We start from the raw sequence: 20220 nt of genomic DNA on the forward strand, positions 1-20220 counted from the left end.
GATCTGCGTGTTGTGATTGATCTGTTTTTTTATGCTATCTCATGTTCCATTTCACTTCTAGAGGCACGTTGATCTTAAATAGTGAAAGATTTGTCTCATTTCCTTGCCAAGGAGGATTGTGTTTCCAGCTTTTTGTTAATTCTGGGCATTTCAACCATTGCTGCTGGTAACATCCTGCTTTACTGTGCTAGGCATTCCTTGGACCCAGGACTGGGGTAAGACATGGTCCTGCTCTCAGGGAAGCAGTAGGATAGTTCATGAAGGGCATGAAGTCCAGGTGCTTCACACGGGAGACCTCGTTTAATGCTCACAGGAAAGTTAGATTTTGCGAGGGGTGAGGGTGTTAATTTCTTTATTTAAAACAAACTAAAACCAGGCATCTTGTAGCTCAGATATGAGGATCCAGAACTAATAGCTGCTTGACTACAGAGCTCATGCCCTCCCTCCAGCTCACTGCTTGACTGGTTGGATAGTCAAGACATAACAATGAACATAAGGCTAGAAACGTTTGGAATAAAGGCTAACATAGGCACCAGAGCATTAAAATACATTGTGGGTTAGAGAAGGGTCATTGTGTACATGTAGTCAGTGAAGGAAGGCTTTGTGGATGAGACCTGAGCTGTGTTTGGAAGCCTGAAGATGAGGACAGAAATCACAGGCATGAAGGCACCAAGGAGGATGAGCTCGCAGGGTTGACCAGACTGCCAGGGTGCAGACCTGGAGAGTTGGGGAGAGGGGAATAGGAAAGAAGGGGAAGATGGAGGGCAGGCTGTTTAGAGTTCCATGAGAAACTCTGTGTGTGTGTGTGTGTGTGTGTGTGACATGTATGTCAGGAGGGTTTACAATGTGAAGGAAACATGCCATTTAACTAAAAATCAAAATGTTTGGGGGATATACGATGCTGAAATTTCCCATTGTAGTCAGAAAAAGTGGTGTTTTAATAATGAGGAGAATGTCATGTTTCTTTTCTTATCAGATAATAAAATAAGCCAACTTCTTTGCTGAGTTGTAAGTGGCTGAGTTGTTGGTAAAGTGAACAAATTCCCTTTGAGTTTCTTTGATAAAAGGAGGCAACGGGGAGGGGAGATGGGGCAGGTAGAGGAGGACCAGTGTGCAGACCAACATAGCCCCGCTGTTTGTCTGATTATCTGAAAGTGCTTGGAAACTAGGAGGCAGATAAAAACATAATAAAAAAAGAGAAAATCCAGACGAAAAACCTGGGGAGCCCAGGGAGCATGCAGCGTGGCTCTAAACTGGGATTTGGGATGGGGTTATCTTTTTTCTCAGAGTACAGCTTTTTAAACATTTCCAACAAATATTCACTTATGCTACCAGGGACGGTAGCATAAAGTGTGAAGGGATGAAATATAGTTTCCTTGCTTTTTTCCTTTTTGCTTATAGGGAGATACCTAGCAACATTTAATACAATTTAAAAAACACTTAGAGAAATTAACAGCATGTGATTTTATAATAGAGCAGAAAAAGAAAACCTCTAAGATGGGGTGAGTGACTTAGGAATCCCTGTGTAGCCATCACAGATGCCTGTCTATTGATAGGAACCCAGTTTCAAACATAGAATTTAAATTTAAGAGAAAGATGCACACCAAATTCACGCCTGATTTTTCTGGTGGCTTGAAAGGAAGTAATGGAGCTTTAAAAAATGTGTGAACAATTGATATGAAATGCTCAATGTGTATACAATCATTTACGTGGCAGGCAATGCACTGCATGCTGGAGCTAAAAGAGAAAGGCCAGGGGCTTTCAATCTATTGAGGGAGGCAGAGAAAAGAGTAACACAAAGTGATTGGTGCTACAATATGCAACAAGAGGTGGGAATGTTAAAAAGGATTGATTTACTAAGACTGGAAAAATCCGAGAAGGCATTATGGAGAAGATTTGAGTGGGTTTTGCAGTATAGATCAGTATAGATAAGAGTTCAGATGGAGGAGAGAGAAGTGAAATAAAGGAGAATGGCAAGGGGCATTGTAAGTGGAAAGACATACAAGGAAAAACTCAGGCATGTTAAAGTTACCCTCTACTTGGGGAACAAACCATAGGCCCCCTTTTCAGATTCCCTGAAACTAGTATTTCCCTAAACCGGATTGGGAAATGCCACTGTCACTTTGAAGAACCACTGAGTTGTTTTTTGGTTTTTTGTTTGTTTGTTTTTTGGTAGGAGAGGGGTTTAATCTGGACTGGATTGGAGGAAAGGAACTGGCACCAGAGTGGAGGCTGGACGGATGGTGGAACTGACACTGGAACAGAACACAGAAAACAGAATCTAATGCTAGTAAAATCTTTGTTATAGAACTTAACTTTGTGTTGTAACCCCTGTCTCCTCCACTGGCCTACAATGCAAGTTTCTTGCCTTAGTCATCTTTGCATCTCTGTGCCCAACACAGTAGGTGTATTAGTCTGTTTTCATGCTGCTGATACAGAAATACCCAAGGCTGTGAAATTTACAAAAGAAAGAGTTTTATTGGACTTAACAGTTCCACGTGGCTGGGGAGGCCTCACAGTCATGGCGGAAGGTGAAAGGCACATCTCACATGGTGACAGACAAGAGAAGAACTTGTATAGGGAAACACCTCTTTTTAAAACTATCAGATCTCGTGAGACTTATACACTATCACAAGAACAGCACACTGGTCCCTCCCACAACATGTGGGAATTCAAGATGAGATGTGGGTGGGACACAGCCAAACCTTACCAGTAGGTTCTTAATAAATCTCTGTTGAATGAATCAGGGGAAGAATGAGCTATTGTAGTTGTTTGGTTAAGAGATTGCGATGCAGGTATAAGCCTTTGTGGGAATCTTGGAAAAGGTAAGATTTTTGGGGGTTAGAAAATAAGAAAAAGTAAATATCTTAATCAGGTTTAGACACAGCTCTCACTTTTGATATTGACTCTGATAAAGCAGTATGATTAATTTCTTTGTTAAAGTGCTATTTCATGAGGATGTATTTTCTATAAATCACTGATGAGTTCTTTTGTCCACATTGAAATCTTATTCATATGAGACAGTGAAATGTATAAGGAAAAGTACTATTTAATATATTTAAAAAGATGGAGAAGTGAATTAACGATGATAAATTATGAGCCTTTTGGTGTGGACTGACAGTTATTTTAGCAAGTAAAGGAAACATCTTCTTAATGCTTATCACAGTAGATGTGAGACAAAAAGAAGACAAATCTCCATTTACAATTTTTTTCTTCCAAAACTTCACAATGCAAGATTTGCTCTAAAGCCACAACTTAAAGAAAACCAGATGAATGTTTCAGCATGCATTATCACCATTATCACGTTTAAAATGGCAGCAGCATAGTGCCACCAACTCTGCTTTTGAAAGATGGAGGTACCCCAACTTCAGCTGGACCAACATCATCTAGACAAAACGGAGAGTGAGACCCAAACCAAACTTTGTGAGGCCCAAGGGTCTCAAAGCAGTGTGTTGGGGCAATGTTTTAAAATATCAGCTGAGGTTTTTCTAGTATTTACTGGGGTCCCTTGGTTCTTCCATTCAGTAAACTAGGTCAGTCTGGCTTCATTGTCTTAGGGAAGGTCTGTCATAGAGCAAGTGTAGAAAAAGAAGTAAAGTATTGCCTTTTGAATTCCAAAAGCCTAGGTCCCTCTAGAAAGTGAAGAACCTGGTACAGATGAGCTAAAATGCCTGAGCTGTGAGGGCCGGTTATCCACCCCAAAGCGGGTAAAGATTCCTTGGTGTCAAGAAGCATCAGGGAGTTGTGGGAACATATTTGGAAGTGTCTATGTGGATCATCTCTGAGAAAGAGGACTGGTGCTCAGTCTCTACCCAGACTGAACCCTGGGAAGTACAATTCCAGAACCCCCAATAGAATTGTGGGAGCTGTGTTTACCCAGGGCCTGGGCCTCAGTTTCTGGGTAGTGCTCAAAGGAGACATGGATGTACAGCGATAAAGGGCCTTCAATCGTACCAGTTTCCATGGGAAGAATGATTCTTTGAGCCAAGTAGATGGGCTTTCGAATAGCCCCACAGTTTCTCACACCCCAGCATGGTGTAGAGTGGTGAGTGAATTACTGGGCACCAGAGAGGAGTGCAAGGAGAAAGAGGAGCAGAGGCAAAGGTGGGAACATGGGCTGGGCAGCAGTGAACTTAGTGCATGGTAGCCAGGACCAGGTGGGCCCCGGGGCATCAAAGCAGATGCCACTGTGCTCAGCTCAAGATGACTGAGGACCCAATGTCCGCCACCCCATCCCTGCCTGCTTAGCCCTGCTCAACCCCTAGAATCCCCATGTGGCTGAGATTAGGCTTCTGCTACCTTGTCACAGGCTGGGCTCTCAAAATAGAAATTCAGCTGTGGTATGGAAAAATAAAGTTATATTTCTTGGACACATGAATCTGGGGACTGAGATTCAAGCCTGCCCTTTGTATAACAAAGAAAACTTTCATTTGATGAAATCTGGCTAAGAATGGGCACTTCTCTGTCCTGCATAGATCAGTATGCCCTTAACCTCAGGCAAATACAGAGATGGGTTTGTTGAAAAAATACACAAAAATCTCTCAGAAACCAAGCAGAAGAGTAAAGCAGGGTCTGAGGGGATTCTTGGAAAGTTAAAAATGACCTTCCTTCTCTGTCATAACGGGCTATGTGGACGCTTTGATTTTTCCCTGTGTGCCTTGCCTGTCCTTCTTCATTCTAGAGTCTTCTGCCACCCCAGCCTGCGCAGAGACTGTGATGGCCTTGCCCCAGGCCTCACACCTGTCCAGTTCTAGCAGTGACCTCATAGATAGAGGAGACTCTTTTGTGTCTCTCAGGTCAGTGTCCAACTAACCAGAATCTGATTGGCTCCCTGTGGTCAAGTGTTTACTCCTGTCCAATCACTGGCTGGAGTGTTTTGGTGCTGAGTCACAAACCACATTCTGAGCAGTCAGGGCAGGGCTGCCATGTTGCACAACTGCAGGGTGCGCCTGCCAAACAGTACTCTGGGAGGGGCTCCCCTGGATATGTGTGGTGCTCATCCTGCATGGTGAGAGGCAGTGATCCTGACTAAAAGTCCTGCTCTCCTGCTTAGCAAATGTCATAAAATGGTGGAACATAGTGTTGTTGCTGTTTGAATTGAGTGAACATCTTCCTAACATATGTTGAGTGGCCATATGAATGCATGGAGCAGGACTAGGAGAGCTGACCTTGGCATACTGAATGTTCATGGTGAGCAGATGAGGCTGCCTACTCGGATGGTTCCCTGTTTAGCACTGTGGTTTGGCGAGCAAGCTTTGGTGTTCAACACACCTGTGTTGACATCCCAACTCTGTCTCTGAAAATGTGACATTGGTCAAGTTACTTGATTTCTCTGTCTCAGTGTCTTTATCAATAAAGTGGGAATGAAAATTTCTACAGGAATTCTCAAAAGGAGTCATTTAAAGAACTTAGGCCAGTTTCTGATGCTTCATAAGTGCCCAATAAGTGTCGGATGTGACTTATGTCATTATTATCTCTAATAATTCTATTATTAGTGAATTATTTCACTAAATAATTTTTTCCACTAGTTTATTTTGCTAATTATTTCACTAATTAATTTTAATTCTATTAGTGAAATAATTCACTAATTCACTAATGTATCACCAATACTAGAATTATTAAAATTATAGTGAATTAATAGAATTATTAGTGATATATTAATATAATAGATTAGTAATATATTAGTATAATAGAATTATTAATGATATATTAATAATAATGTGATTATTAATGATATGTTACTGAATTATTAGTGAACAATTATTAGTGACTTAGTGATTATTAGTGAATTATTAGTAATATTTTAGTGAATATTAGTGAATTGTAATACAATTAATAATTCTATTATTAGTGATAATAAACAAGATGCATTTTACGGTCTTAAAATGTTAATGACCCATTATATGAAAAGCATTTATTTATCTGCATTTAAGATACTGTATGTTTGGTTAAGATCCTTGTAATTAAAATTAAAATCAGAATCACAATATTATACCAACATTGATACAAGTAATAACAACAACGATGATATTGATGATTAAAAACCTGGATAAAATTTTGTCTCAGGCTTAGTGTGCTTTGGGTGTGCATGTATTTATCATATTTGATTTTGATTTTATTTTAAAAATTTTGCCTTGACTTTTTTTCTTAGCATCTTGACCCTTTTGTGACATCTAGCAGGATGTATTTTTTTTCAAGATACATGTTTCACAAACAAAATATATGTTTATATCTGACTGTACCCAAGCTACTAATTATGGGCATCTCTTTCTATAGCTCACTATTAATCACTCATGTCTTTGGGGTTATATAGAAAACAATTTATGTTACAAAATCAAATCCTCCCTTAAAAATGTTTGCCCTGGAAGTGAGGCGGGAGGAAATCACAAACTGTTATTATTTTCCCTTAGATGGATCTAAATATTAACATTCTCTTAGCTTTAAAGATTATTTTTATGCCGCTCCTTTATAAACAATTGAAGTTCACTAACTCTTCTGTTGTCTCGGGTTCTGTCTACAGCATACCCAAACAACTCAGCTAAAAAAATGGGCAATCAGTTCAACAGGTTATTTGGCCTTATGTGCAGAAAATAAAAATGTTTGAATAGCTTAAAACATGTTAAAAAGCATAGCATATAGTAAACTCAATTGAATGTTTAAACGTAGGCTAAGGATCTCTCACACAGAGGAGGGAGTTGCCATTTCTAGATCTCATTGCAACTGTATTAACTACCCAACTACCAGGGCAACAACAGCAGCCACAGTGGCAGTAGAAGTAATAGTAGTAGTTATAGCAGGAGGAGGAGGAGGGAGAATAAGCTATTAATAGTATGAACAACAGTAGTAGTTGTAGTGATTGTTGTAATAGTAATAGTTAACACTATATGTACACATTGTTTTAGGTACTTCATGTACAGTAACTCGTTTAATCTTTACAGCAACCTTAAGAGATAGTACTATTATTTCTCCATTTTACAGAAAAGGAGACTAACATTCCAAGAGGTAAAGTCACTAGTGGAGGAACCAAGATTTGGAAAACAGTAATAATGGCTGACATAGATCAAATATTCGTGCTTCTCAGCTACTGACATGATTACCCCATTGAACCCTCACAGTGAGCCCAGGAGGTGGATTTCTTATCCCCGTTTAACACAGAGGGAAACTGAAGCTTGGATGCCCACCCGATGAAATGGCAGACTGGGTCTGAAACCAAGGGTCCAAAGCCAGAAGTCCAATCTTGCTTTCAGTTTGATGGTGTCTTGCAGATTCCGCTTGGACTGGTTTGTCGAGGGAAGAGAAATCGTCTAAGTAGAAGCTGTTGCCTTGAGGGGGAATCTGGGTACCTACCTCTCCCTGAGGAGTGTTCTCCTACTGCCTGTCCTACAAAGAGGGTGCTTTTCTTCTGAACCACCCCGAAAGACTCCCAAATTGGAGGGTGAGGCAGTAGGGTGAGACGAGTGAGGCACTTGTCCTGGGCACAGCATTTCAGGGGACACTAGATATCCAGTAATCCAGTAATCAATATAAATAATATTTTATTTACTTACTTATACATTTTTGAGACAGGGTCTTTGTCACCCAGGCTAGAATGCAGTGGCACAATCACAGCTCACTACAGCCTCAAACTCCTGGGTTCAAATGATCCTCCTTCCTCAGCCTCTCAAGTATCTGGGACCACAGGTGCATAACACCTGCTGGGCTAAGGGATAAGTAATATTTTAATGCAACATTTAAAAATAGGTAAATAATAAACACTTAAAATACAGTTTTAAAAAATCAAAATAAATACCAAAAGTATCCACACCTGAACAAGATCTCCGCATTGAACATAAAGACGGGATCAGTTTGGTCCTGGGTCTCTGGACTCCTGGATGGGGACCAGGTGGGCAGGTGAGCCTGGTGCTGTCCTCACCAGGGCTTTCTTGGGTCTCGGGCAACATTTGGGTTCCTCTGTGCAACTGTCTACACTACTGCTCACCCAGGCCTCTGTCAGAGTCACCGTGATGCATGAGCAGTGCTTCTTTAGGCATCATGTCACCAAAACAATATTTCATCATGCAGTGCTATTTTTAAAAAGTGAGGATGGTATTTTCCAATGATATGTGAAAAGAGTTACACCTCTTCCCTCTCCACCTTTTCTCTCCAGAATCCAACCAAAGAAGTTGTTTAAAAAAGAAACAGTCAATGCCTTTTCCACTTTTTAGATCTGCATATTGGGCCACTCTTGGTTCCTTTTTTCTTATTTACTACTTGAGGGTGTCAATTTAAGAAAACCCAGCTCTCCTACCGGCAAGTCAGCTGGGACACATGTGTTCTGTTACTCTCTTCCAAAGGCACTGTGGAATTGTCCAGTCCCAGAGGCCTTGGGCTTTGAGGACGCAGCCCGGCAGTCGTGGTGCTGAATATGAATATAGTGGCTTCCCAACCCAAAAGACATTTCACTTATTATTTTAAAAATATTTTCTTTGGGCTCTTTTAATCCTCAGGGACATTGGCTTGATGAATAGCAAATAAATTCCCTAACCAGACTGTTGTTATAAATATCCATGGCATTAATTCAAACCATTTGCATTGGAAACTTTTTTTTTTCCCCTGGAGGAAAAGGGGTGGCTGATTTAACCTCAACATTTGGGACACGTTTTTCCCTAAAATAACTACAACATTCATCATTTTTTTTTCCTGCTGGTGTGTCAATTTTTTAATGAGAGGCTGGGTCCCTTTAGTACCTTTGGTCTCCATAGTAACAATTTCATGTGTTTATTCTGGCTTACTGAAATAAAACACTGAGGAAAAGGTCAGTGACTCATTTTTGATTGGGGGTTACTCTAATTAGAGGATGATTATTTAAAATTTGATCTCTAACACAAAGATACTATGTGCTTAAAAATAAGACCATGGCAAGCATTTTAAATGACAAATGATGAGACATTTAGACAGTGAGAGGCTTCCCAACTATGGCTCTTTCTTCACAGGTGCAGGTGTTTTCAAGATTATTATTGTTTCATCCGTGTTTAACCGACCTTGACTTCTTGCCATTCCCTCTCTGGTAGCAGGATCTGAGTAATGCATTAAGTAATGGATTAAAGTGTCTGGAATAACTAATGCAGTTCTAGGAGTCAATTTAGACCTATGGTATATGCATCTGAGATGAGCTGAATCAATACAATAAAGTCCTCTCAGATGGCTGCTGAGTGGCCAGGGGAGGCATAAATCGTGCCTAGGTACCATGTTTCTATCCCCTCGGTCACTGCAGGTTTTGGATTTGTGGGAAGGCAGAATGGGGCATGCAGTGCTTTGTGATTGTTGTGTTGGGTTGCCGTTGTTTGATTTAACATGTATCATGCCTTTCTTTCCTCATCTGTGAAATGGCAATAACAGGGGAAGCTGCATCATAAGGTGTTTGAGGGGATTAAATACAATAATCATGTATGCACAGGGCTTAGCAAAAACTAGACTCGGGAAATACCGCAGCAGTGTTGGCTGTTATAATTTTTGTTTTACTTTCATTATTTGATTGTCACTTTGGCCTTTGGACTGAGTTCCTTTGTTCTCAAGGGAATTGCTTAAAACGAAGGTAAAACTCCGAGTGGCAAGTGAAGTTTCCACTATAGAGAGTGAGAAATCAGTTTGAGCAGGTGTGGATGTGGATTCTGCAGGGGACATTCTGTGGGGAACATGGTCCTCCGTTAGGGCTCCATGAGGCTTTGCTCTGTCATGGCTGAGAGCCAAGGGATGCTTTGTCCTCTAGAACCCAGGCTCCCATGAACTGGCTCACAGGACAAAGGGCAGAGCTTAGGTAGTGGCCATCAGGCCCTATCTGGTTGAATCTCCATCAAGCAGATTTATTTAAAACACAAGAGATGCAGACTTGGCTGGCAGAATTGGAAGTCAGCCACACCCGTGTGACCCCATATTGTGGCCTAACAGGATGACTCCATGAGACACAGTGAAACTAGGTTGACCTTATGAGTGCAAGTTGTGTGGGCTTGCAGAGAAAAGCTGAAAAGTTCAGATAAAATTCTGGGAATTTAAGTGATATGTTTTTCTAGTTACTCTTGAAAATCCATCTCTTTGATGGGTCCTAGTAAATTTTAGACCTTAGAAGCCAGGCCTTAATTAGGGAACTTCACCCGTCCACTTAATTAACAACTATTCCTGGCTGTATGTCAAGCATGTGCTTAGTCAGCTGGGACCCCGCGATTCTCCTCTTTTGGAGCTTACATTTTAGGTGGGAGACAGAGACAGTAAATAATGAAAAAAGAAAGAAAAGTACTGTAAAATATTACATGCTATGAAGGAATAACGTGCTGGAGAACATTTGTCAGACTCTTGACCTTTCTGTGTTGCAGCTAAGGATGGAAATAATGTTCTATGGTAAAGATTGTGGAGTGAATCCGTCTCATGAAGCGTTGATGCCGGCTTGGTTTTTCCTCTTAGGTTGTACAATTGGACTGAGCAAAGTGCTCTCTATTGCTGTTCTCATTTTAGTTGTGAATAATGATATTGCTAGGGCCCAAGTCTTTGCTAGCTGTTATAATTACTATTTTTATTCTTATTGTCAGAAAACACAGCTTTACAAACTGATTTGCTCACAGACTGCTTCCTCCTCATCCCCAGTAAGTATCTCGTGAATCTTGTGTTTCCCAGAACACATTTTGGGAAACGGTGTTTCAGAAAATGCAATTCTGATGGGCCTGTATTATGAATTTCCAAAGAGCAGTGAGTATGTCTTCAAAGAGGAATATTCCAGATGAGATGTCTGCACTTGTTGGCTAACCTAGGTTTTTGAATGCCTGATTAAGGTCACCTATTTTTGGCTCATCATCTACCCCCATTAGTCAATGTTGTTGCAAACTAAAAATAGTCCCTCAAAACAAAACAAAACAAAAACAACAGATATTTAAGGGCAAACAAATAAATTCCATTGTACAGTTTTATGTAAAATAAATAAATATAAGGTAGCCTTGTTTCTAAAGTTTGCAAAAGGATAAAATGATACAGAAATTCCTTTGGGGAAATACTGTGCATGTCACGACATGCTGTTTCTCTTTTCCATCCTTAGACTATTTTAGTTCTTAAAAGATTTTTAAATTAAATTCTTTGCTTAATGTATTTTAAAATATTATAGTAGGTGTAAAGAGAATTGACTGGTGCATCCACTTGGCTCTCTGGCATGTGGGGGTGCTGTCAGAAGCTGCTGGCTATGTCCCAGGGTAACTGAATGCTGATTGAGGAGACTTGAAGCTATGTCCACCACTTTCTAGCTTTCAGCAAGCCTCTTAAACTCTCTGGGCCCTTTTTCTTTCTTCTATAAGAGGATGATAGCACCCATGTTACTGGGATGCTGAGAAGACTAAAGTGAGATAATGTTATGTGAAAGTACCTTGCAAACTATCAAGTCTGAAATTATAATCTGGTTTAGTCTGTGCACTTGGTTGTGATTGCATTGTATTGGGAGAAGGCTGTTGTTGGACCTGGGCTGAGTGATTAAGCCCCGAATTTTGAGAACAGGGGACGAAGGGTCTCCACAATAGAACAGAAGAAAGAAAGGAGAATGGACCTGCGTGAGCGTTAGTGTGGGAAGGGAAGCGGATATTCACAAGAAGTAAGGCAATTCAGGGAATGTACATTTTCACTGAGCTTAGGGACAGAACAGAATATGCACTCACTGGTATATTTTTTTCAAATATATATTGAAGTAGGGTGACATTAGGTGAGTAATGTTAGGGTAAATACAATTAAGTATAATTCCATTATCCCTGAAAAACATATTAAAAAGAAACATAGTTCCATTTTCAGTCATGCGGACAAACAAGATAACCTGAAGCCCTCCTGCTAAAAACACTTGGAAATGCCAGCTAGACCATAACAGGCATTTTTTTTAAAGTGCATAGTTGAGCTCTCAAGAAAGTAAGAGAAATACCTAGGGATACAAAATAGAGAGGAATCTGAAAATTAGAGTAGTGACAGGTGGGTGTTGTTTTGGCTGCCTTTTATTTTCAGTAATTGCGGAGTTTGGGTTTAATAGCCTTGCAGGTTCTTAGACAAGGCATGAGGCTGTCAAGAGGTGAGTTGTTGGACCTGAGATCCCTCCCTGTACCTGCCTAAAGGTGACACCCGCGAATCCTGTTCTCCACTCCCTGATTGCTTTGAGTCTCTCTTTCCTTTCACCCGTTCTGCAATTTATTCAACAAATATTCATTCGGTATTTTCTCTGTGGCCAGTACTGCTCTAGATTTTGTCAAAGGGGGATTCTAATCATTCATACCTCACTCTGTGTGAGTCAAGGTATGATTGCATAACAAAGTGTCTTGAAGACTAGATTTCTATACAAACCTGTTACAATCTTGTAAGAGTTGCGTGGATAAAGTACTGATCTCAGCCCTGCTGCTCCTTGGTGAGGCCCTCAGTCACTTCCTGAACCTCTCCAGCAGGAGCCAGATTGGCTTCAGGATGTAGGGTACATCCTCCTTAATCCTAGGAAATAGTTGTTTTCAGTCGCCCTGGATCTCAGCATGTGCCTTCTCATGCCTGAGGGCAGCAGCCTCTATAAGAGAGTGTGTGAAGCCTTGGAGACCCACGCCAAGAGGGTGGGCTTTCAGCAGAGGTTGACTCCTGGGGTTCTCAGTCACCCCATATCTTCATTTCCTCAGGAACTGCCCCCCACCACCGCTGGTTCAGGGGTCTGATGGATATCACAGAGAGCCCCCAGAGATGTGAGGTTGTTTTTCAGATCCTAGACTTGGAGATAGAAGGAAGACAAGAGAAGACCAATGAGCTTGACTTGTGAAATTCAAGGGTAGAGGGTAAGGAGAACTCTGAGAGCCAGAGGGTTGGCACCCCCATCCTCACGCAAAGGTTGATCATCACCAGGTTAATCCTTCTGAAGAGAAAGACACAATGCAGAGGAGCCCTCCCCCTCCCACTGCTGAAAATCTGGCAATGTCAGATACAGTCCAGTTCTTATAATTTGGGGTGCTGTAGGGCTGCTGGCTGGTATCTCAAGTGCCTGCTTTGAGACAGAGTAATGAAACAGGAACTTGGGGGAGTTACTCTCTGAACCTCCCATGGGAGATCGAGTTTCTCCCATAGAGGCCTTGCCGCTGGAGTCTCAGGCCTATAAGAAGAAATTCTAGTTTTTGAGTAATTTAAGTGGTAACTTTAAGTTTACTGAGAGTTGCACTGAAGGCCAACTTTTCCCTCTAGTGTACTTATTCAAGAGCAACGATTTGTTGGCAAAAAAAAAAAAACAAAAAAAAAAACAAAAAACAAAACCAAACCAAGTGTAAAGGCCTGGGCTGCAGTATTTGGAGCCCATCTGTCTACGGCCTTTTTTCAAAGCTTGGGAAAACTGAACTTGTGGATAGGCTCAGTTGGAGTTTGGGTCATTGGGGAACCATGGTTGACAACTATTTACTGTTCAGTCAAGAATATGTTTTCAGGTCATTTGTTCAGCTCTGTGGTTCCCCTTTGGGGCATGGGCTACTTAAAATTTTGTAGAAAAATAAATCCATCTCCCTTTAAAGACTGGCTTCCTTGTTTTTGTTAGAAGGCAGCGTAGAATTTGACGCCAGAGAAATATGTATCTGTACGTTTGGGCATTGCCACTTACTAGTTACATGAACTCAACTATATCTCTTAAATTTTCTTAATTTCCTTACCCTTAAGATGTGGATGCTTGGCTTGTTCCAACAGAAATTGGATGTGTTGGGATTTTGGTAACTTCTATTTTTGTGTGTGTGTGCTTCTCCGGGCACTTTAATACAAAGTGTAAAATCAGGCTTACTCTTAGCTCCTTGTTAATTTCTTCTGGCATGCAAACAGAGAGGTGAAGTTCAAGGGTAGGGGTGTATACTAAGTAGACAAGGACCCGCAAGCCTAGCTCTGGGACTGGGGGAAGCTGCCATACAGAGCAGCAATTTCCTATTGGAAATCCATACTCAGGACTTCTCTCAGAGACGTTGTTCATAGATAATGCTCATAACAACTAAAAACTAGCAAAGCAGCCAGAAGAAAAATATAAATTTGGTTTGACAGTGTTAAAGTGGCACTTGGCAGAATCAGTTTTACAAATCACTAGGTTAAGCAATGTTCAATACAAGTTTGGAGTAAATGAATACTCGCTATGCAGAGCCAAAGGTTCATTTATATATTCGTTCATTGAGTCATTAGATATTTACTGAGCCACTGCCAGGTGCCAAGCCCAGCTCTCAGTCCAGGGTGTTTTAGTGAAGACCACAAAGAGCTGCCCTCCCAGGGTGCAGTTCCAGTCAGGGAAACAGACAAATTAAGAAATAAAAATGTGACATAATAAGTAGTGATAAGATATTTGAAAAAAAGTCAAGCAGGGAAAGGGATTAGGGAGTTGTTTTTTTCAACAGAGAGGTCAAAGAAAGCCTCTCTGAGGAGATGACGTTTGATCAGAGACCTGGATCAAATGAAGAAATGGCCAACTCATGGGAAGATCAGAGGGGAGCAACACCAATAGCCATAAACCAGGATTGTCCCAGGAAAACGAACACCTGTGATTACCCTATAGACCAAGGTGAGGACTTTGGATTTTATTCTAAGTGTGAGGAGAAGCTTCAGGGAGGGACATGATCTGATTTGTGTTTTAAAAAGACCTCTCTGGAAGGTAGACTGCAGACACAGGGAAACCAGTGAAGAGGCCATTGCAGAAGCCCAGGTGGGAGATAACAGCTCAGCTTCACATTGGATTTAGCTTACATCTTTTTTTTTTTTTTTTTTGAGACAGAGTCTCACTCTGTTGCCCAGGCTGGAGTGCAGTGGTGCGATCTCCGCTCACTGCAAACTCCGCCTCCTGGGTTCACGCCTCAGCCTCCTGAGTAGGAGTAGCTGGGACTACAGGCGCCTGCCACCACGCCTGGCTAATTTTTTCTTTTTTGTATTTTTAGTAGAGACGAGTTTTCACCGTGTTAGCCAGGATGGTCTCGATCTCCTGACCTCGTGATCCAGCCCCCTCGGCCTCCCAAAGTGCTGGGATTACAGGTGTGAGCCACCGCGCGCGGTAGGCTTACATCATTTTTACTAGGCTACACAGAACTCATCCTGAGGCTCGGCCCTCTCATTCTTTCCCAAAGCGGAATTGTTTGCTCTAAATATTAAAGAAAATCAGAGGCTCATTGATTCCAAGGACGGTGCTGGGCTGGTGGAGGATGTGGGTGTCCCTGTAATGTCTCACTGCCCTACCTCTCTTGTCCTCCCTGAGCAGCATAAAGGTCTCAACCCCTCTTCATGCTCTTCATTGTCATTGTAGGTTATTGATTCCAGAATAGAATGTCCTCTCCTTTTCTCTTTCTGTTTGTAAATCAAAAATTCCTTTTGTCTTCCAAAGTAATTTTGAGCATGCAGCAGTTGTATCTCTAAACAGCCCCGTCAGAGACATTCTGTATTTTGTTGGAGTTGATCCAAAGGTCCTGATAGATGAATTTAGAATTGTCTTTTAATGGTCCTCAGAAGAGTTTTATTAGGTACATGGTGGACCTGGTGAAACTTGTTGGGACTTGTAGGTTATATAATTCTTTTAGCTTCATTGCTAGAATGCTTGGGACTTTTAACCATGACTTCATTGCTCCTGAATATGGGTTTCATGCATCTGGTTGCTTGGCTGTTTTCAGAAAGTAGGGGTAATAGTCCCATTAATGTATCATCTTTTCCATGATTAGAAAAGAAACCTGAGAATGCTTTCCTAGCAAGTATGTAGACACAGTTTCCTCCAACACCTGTTCTTTCAAGTCATGAGACATTTGAAAATAACTCCACAAGTTCCTGCATCTGAGCCTGTCTTTTGAATATCTATTTGAGCAACATGAAGTTTTGCTAGTGTGAACTAATGTCAGCATGCACCCTCTTCCTCACTGCCTGTGGATTCAAGTACGGCAAAGGCCTGTTGATTTGGAATGACCAGGAGATGGCTTATTTTGGTTCTGTATCATTAATCAACAGATGTGTAAACAGATTTTTAAAAGTAAAATGCCTAATGTCACACTGCTATTACATTAAGGAGCTAGGATTCTGATTCCCTATTCTAAACATTCATCCACACTGTGATGCTTTGGAAAATTTAAAAATTATGCAACAATGTACTCTGATTGTGAAAGAAATGAGAAAACATAGATGGAAAAAAAGAAATGAACCTCAGAAATTCCACTATTCAGCGATAACCACTGTTAACATTTTTAGGCACTTCTTTTCAGATTTTTTTTTTCTACAAAATATAATTGCAAATGCATTTTCAAAGATACTGCTTTACAATTTCCTTTTTCCCTTTAATAATATTTTGGGTTTTGTTCATGTTCTTCTAAATCAGAACATAGATCTGCATTATCATTTTAAAAACTTGCATTGTTTTCCATTCCAGGATGCTAGTACTAATTATTAAAGATTTCATTATTTTTTTTTCTCCTCCTGAGCTTGACTACTGTATTAGTCTGTTCTCATGCTGCTAATAAAGACATACCTGAGACTGGGTAATTTATAAAGGAAAGAGGTTTAATTGACTCACAGTTCCACATGACTGGGGAGGCCTTGCAATCATGGTAGAAGGCAAGGAGGAGCAAAGTCGCATCTTACATGGATGGCAACAGGCGAGAGAGCTTGTGCAGGGGAATTCTCTTCATAAAACCATCAGCTCTCCTGTGACTTATTCACTATCAGGAGAACAGCACAGGAAAGACCTGTCCTCATGATTCAATTACCTCCCACTGGGCCCCTCCCATGATACGTGGGAATTATGGGAGCTACAATTCAAGATGAGCTTTGGGTGGGGACACAGCCAAACCATATCAACTACCAATTGATTAACCAAATCCCTCAGTTTTAGGACATTTATTGAATGTTAATAATATTTCAAGTTTGCACTATGCACTTTACATATTTAGGTAACTTGCTTATAATTTCTTGATAATACTGACTATCCTTATTCTTTATATACATTTCTGTAGGATTGTACACTGATTATTTAAGGGCTTTTCATAAATATTGCCAGAGTATGCCCCAGAAAGGTTCTAACAATTTACATTCACAAAGCACAAAGCATCCAGAGTGTTTAATTCTCTACATCCACACAATCAATTGGTATTATCAGCTTTTAAAATCTTTTCTAATCTTCTAAGGAAAAATGGTAACTCATTCTTTCACCTTGGAATTCTTTGATCACTAGAGAAGCAGAATTTTGTCTCTTGATGTATTCATATTTTTCTCTAAAATATTTTAAATCCTATATATTTGAACATATTAGAAAGTATACTTTGGCCGGGCATGGTGGCTCATGCCTGTCATCACAGCACTTTGGGAGGCCGAGGTTGGGACTACAGGTGCCTGCCACCATGCCTGGCTAATTTTTTGCATTTTTACAAAATAATGCTACAGTTAATATCTTTTTACATATGTCTTTACAAAGAAATTGATTTTTATGGAACACACAGGAACGTTATTGCTAAGTGGCCTAAGTGTGGGTGTGTGTTTTACCTCTAAGAAATGATGCCAGATTGCTTTGCCCGAAGGTCCAAACACGTCCCCTCCCATAAGCAATCTCAGAGAGTACCCATTTCATTACGTCCAGCCAGCAATAGCTGTTATGGCATTTCAAATTGTTATCAGTCTGATGGATGGTAGTGATAATCATATTACTGCAATTTGCATGTCCATGGTTACTACTTGTGAATTTGTATATCTTTTCATTTGTTTGTTTGCCACTGATTTACCCATCTGTGAATTGTCTTTGCCCATTATTTTATTGAGTTACTTGTTTCTTATGTATTTGTAAGAGATTTTTGCATACTATAAATAAACTTTTATTTTATTTTATTTTTGAGATGGAGTTTCACTCTTGTTGCCCAGACTGGAGTACAATGGCGTGATCTTGGTTCACTGCACTCTCTGCCTCCTGGCTTCAAGTGATTCTCCTGCCTCAGCCTCCTGAGTAGCTGGGATTACAGGTGCCTGCCACCACACCCGGCCAAATTTTGTATGTTTAGTAGAGACAGGGTTTCACCATGTTGGCCAGGTTAGTCTTGAACTCCTGACCTCAAGTGATTCACCTACCTCAGCCTCCCAAAGTGCTGGGATTATAGGCGTGAGCCACCACGCCTGGCTGAAAATCTGCTAATTTTAAAAAATATTTATTTTGAATTCAGAAATTAGTACAAATTTTAAAATTAATTTTATAATTTTTTACTACAATTTTTGATTTTTTTTCTATGCATGCAGGTATTCAATCATGTAACCACCAAAAATAGTTTTTTCTCATCTTTTCGAATACTTCTGCCAGTTATTTGTTTTCATGTTACATATACTATAATACCTGTAATAGCATTAACATAATGTGAAACAGATCATCTTTATGTAGTTATGATTTTAAAATTTGCTGCTAGCTTTTAGAAAATTTCTTTGTTGAATTTAAGTGGTTTCTTTCTAGCCCTATTTTAGTAAGGACTGGCTACTGAATTTCGTCAAATGCCTTTTAAGTATTTATTGATAGGATATGTGCTTTTATCTTTTGCTTTTTTGCTGCACTTAATTCAATGGATGTATTAATTTCCTGATAGTAACCTACCTATTATTCCTGAAATAGACTCTACTTAGTCTTTTGATATATTGAGAGATTCTCTTTGCTAATACTTATTTAGAATTTTTGCTTTTATAGTTATAAGTCAGATTTATTTCTGGTTTCCTATTTTGCTTCTATTTTTCTTGAGTTTGGACATTGGATTTTAAAATTCTGTTCCAATAGTCTATGTAACTATTTTTATACCAGTATCATACTATTTTGGTTACTATGGTTTTGTAATATATTTTGAAATCAGAGAGTACTGATGTTTCCAGCTTTGTTCTTCTTGATAAAGATAACTTTGGTTATATAGGGTCCTTGGGTAAAGAAAATGTGGCACATATACACCATAGAATACTATGCAGCCATAAAAAAGGATGAGTTCATGTCCTTTGCAGGGACATGGGTGAAGCTGGAAACCATCATTCTCAGCAAACTATCACAAGAACAGAAAACCAAACACCGCATGTTCTTACTCATAAGTGGGAGTTGAACAATGAGAACACAGGGACACAGGGAGGGGAACATCACACACCAGGGCCTGTTGCGGGGGTCGGGAGCTAGGGGAGGGATAGCGTTAGGAGAAATACGTAATGTGGGTGACGGGTTGAGGGGTGCAGCAAACAACCATAGCACATGTATACCTATGTAACAAAACTGCACATTCTGCACATGTACCCCAGAACTTAAAGTAAAAACAAATTGTATGCGTAATGGGGTCTTTTGTGATTTTAGGATTGTTTTTTCTTTTTCTGTAAAGAATGCCATGCATTGAATTTGTGGATCACTTTGGATATTTTTACAACATAAATTCTTCCAACCCATGAACAAGGGTTGTCTTTCCATTGGTCTGTGTCTTTAATTTAATCACGAAAGTTTTACAGGTTTCAATGTACAAATCTTAACCTTTTTGGTTAAGTTTATTCCTATTTATTTTTTCTGCTATTGTAAATGGGATTGTTTTCTTAATTTCCTTTTTGAATAGTTCATCGCTAGTATATAGAAATATCATCTATTTTTTGTGTGTTGTTTTTGAATCCTGCAACTTTACTGAATTTGTTTATCAGTTCTTTCTGTGGAGTCTTTAGGATTTACTTTATATGAGATCATGTAATCTGCAAACATAGGCAATTGTACTTACTTCTTTCTGATTTGGTTCCCCATTACTTTTTTTTTTTTTTCCTAGTTGCTCTGGCTGTATCAAATAAAAGTATCAAGAGTGAGCATCCCTGCCTTGTGCCGAATCACAGAGGAAAACCTTTCAGTTTTTCTCCATTGATTATGATGTTAGCAGTGGACTTTTCACATGTGGGCTTTATTGTGTTGAGGTAAGTTCCTTCTGTAACCATTTTGTTGAGTTTTTATCATGAATGATGTTGATTTTGTCAAATGCTTTTTCTGCATCTGATGAAATGATCATGTGGTTTTTATCTTTCATTCTGTTAATATGATGTAGCACATTGATTGATTTGCATATATTAAACCCGACTTGCATTCCAGGAATAAATTCCAATTGTTCATGATGTATGATCTTTTTGATGTGTTGTTGAAAACAGTTTGCTAATATTTTATTAAAATTTTTGCATCCATCAGAGATATCAGCCTTAGTTTTCTTTTCTTGTGGTATATTTGTTTGGCTTTGGTATTAA

The 20220-nt window shown here is 39.9% G+C and overlaps 1 long non-coding RNA gene across 1 annotated transcript in view; it reads left to right on the forward strand.

The window, feature by feature from the left end:
- LOC116270532 overlaps positions 1-19983 on the forward strand; it is a 97068-nt gene extending 77085 nt beyond the window's left edge. Inside the window, exon 4 of the long non-coding RNA XR_004178604.1 lies at positions 19758-19983. This is a non-coding gene — a long non-coding RNA (uncharacterized LOC116270532). The remainder of the gene's footprint in view (positions 1-19757) is intronic.
- Positions 19984-20220: the final 237 nt, after the last annotated feature.

This window comes from Papio anubis, chromosome 15, assembly GCF_008728515.1.
Source record: "Papio anubis isolate 15944 chromosome 15, Panubis1.0, whole genome shotgun sequence".
NCBI classification, from domain to species: Eukaryota; Metazoa; Chordata; class Mammalia; order Primates; family Cercopithecidae; genus Papio; species Papio anubis.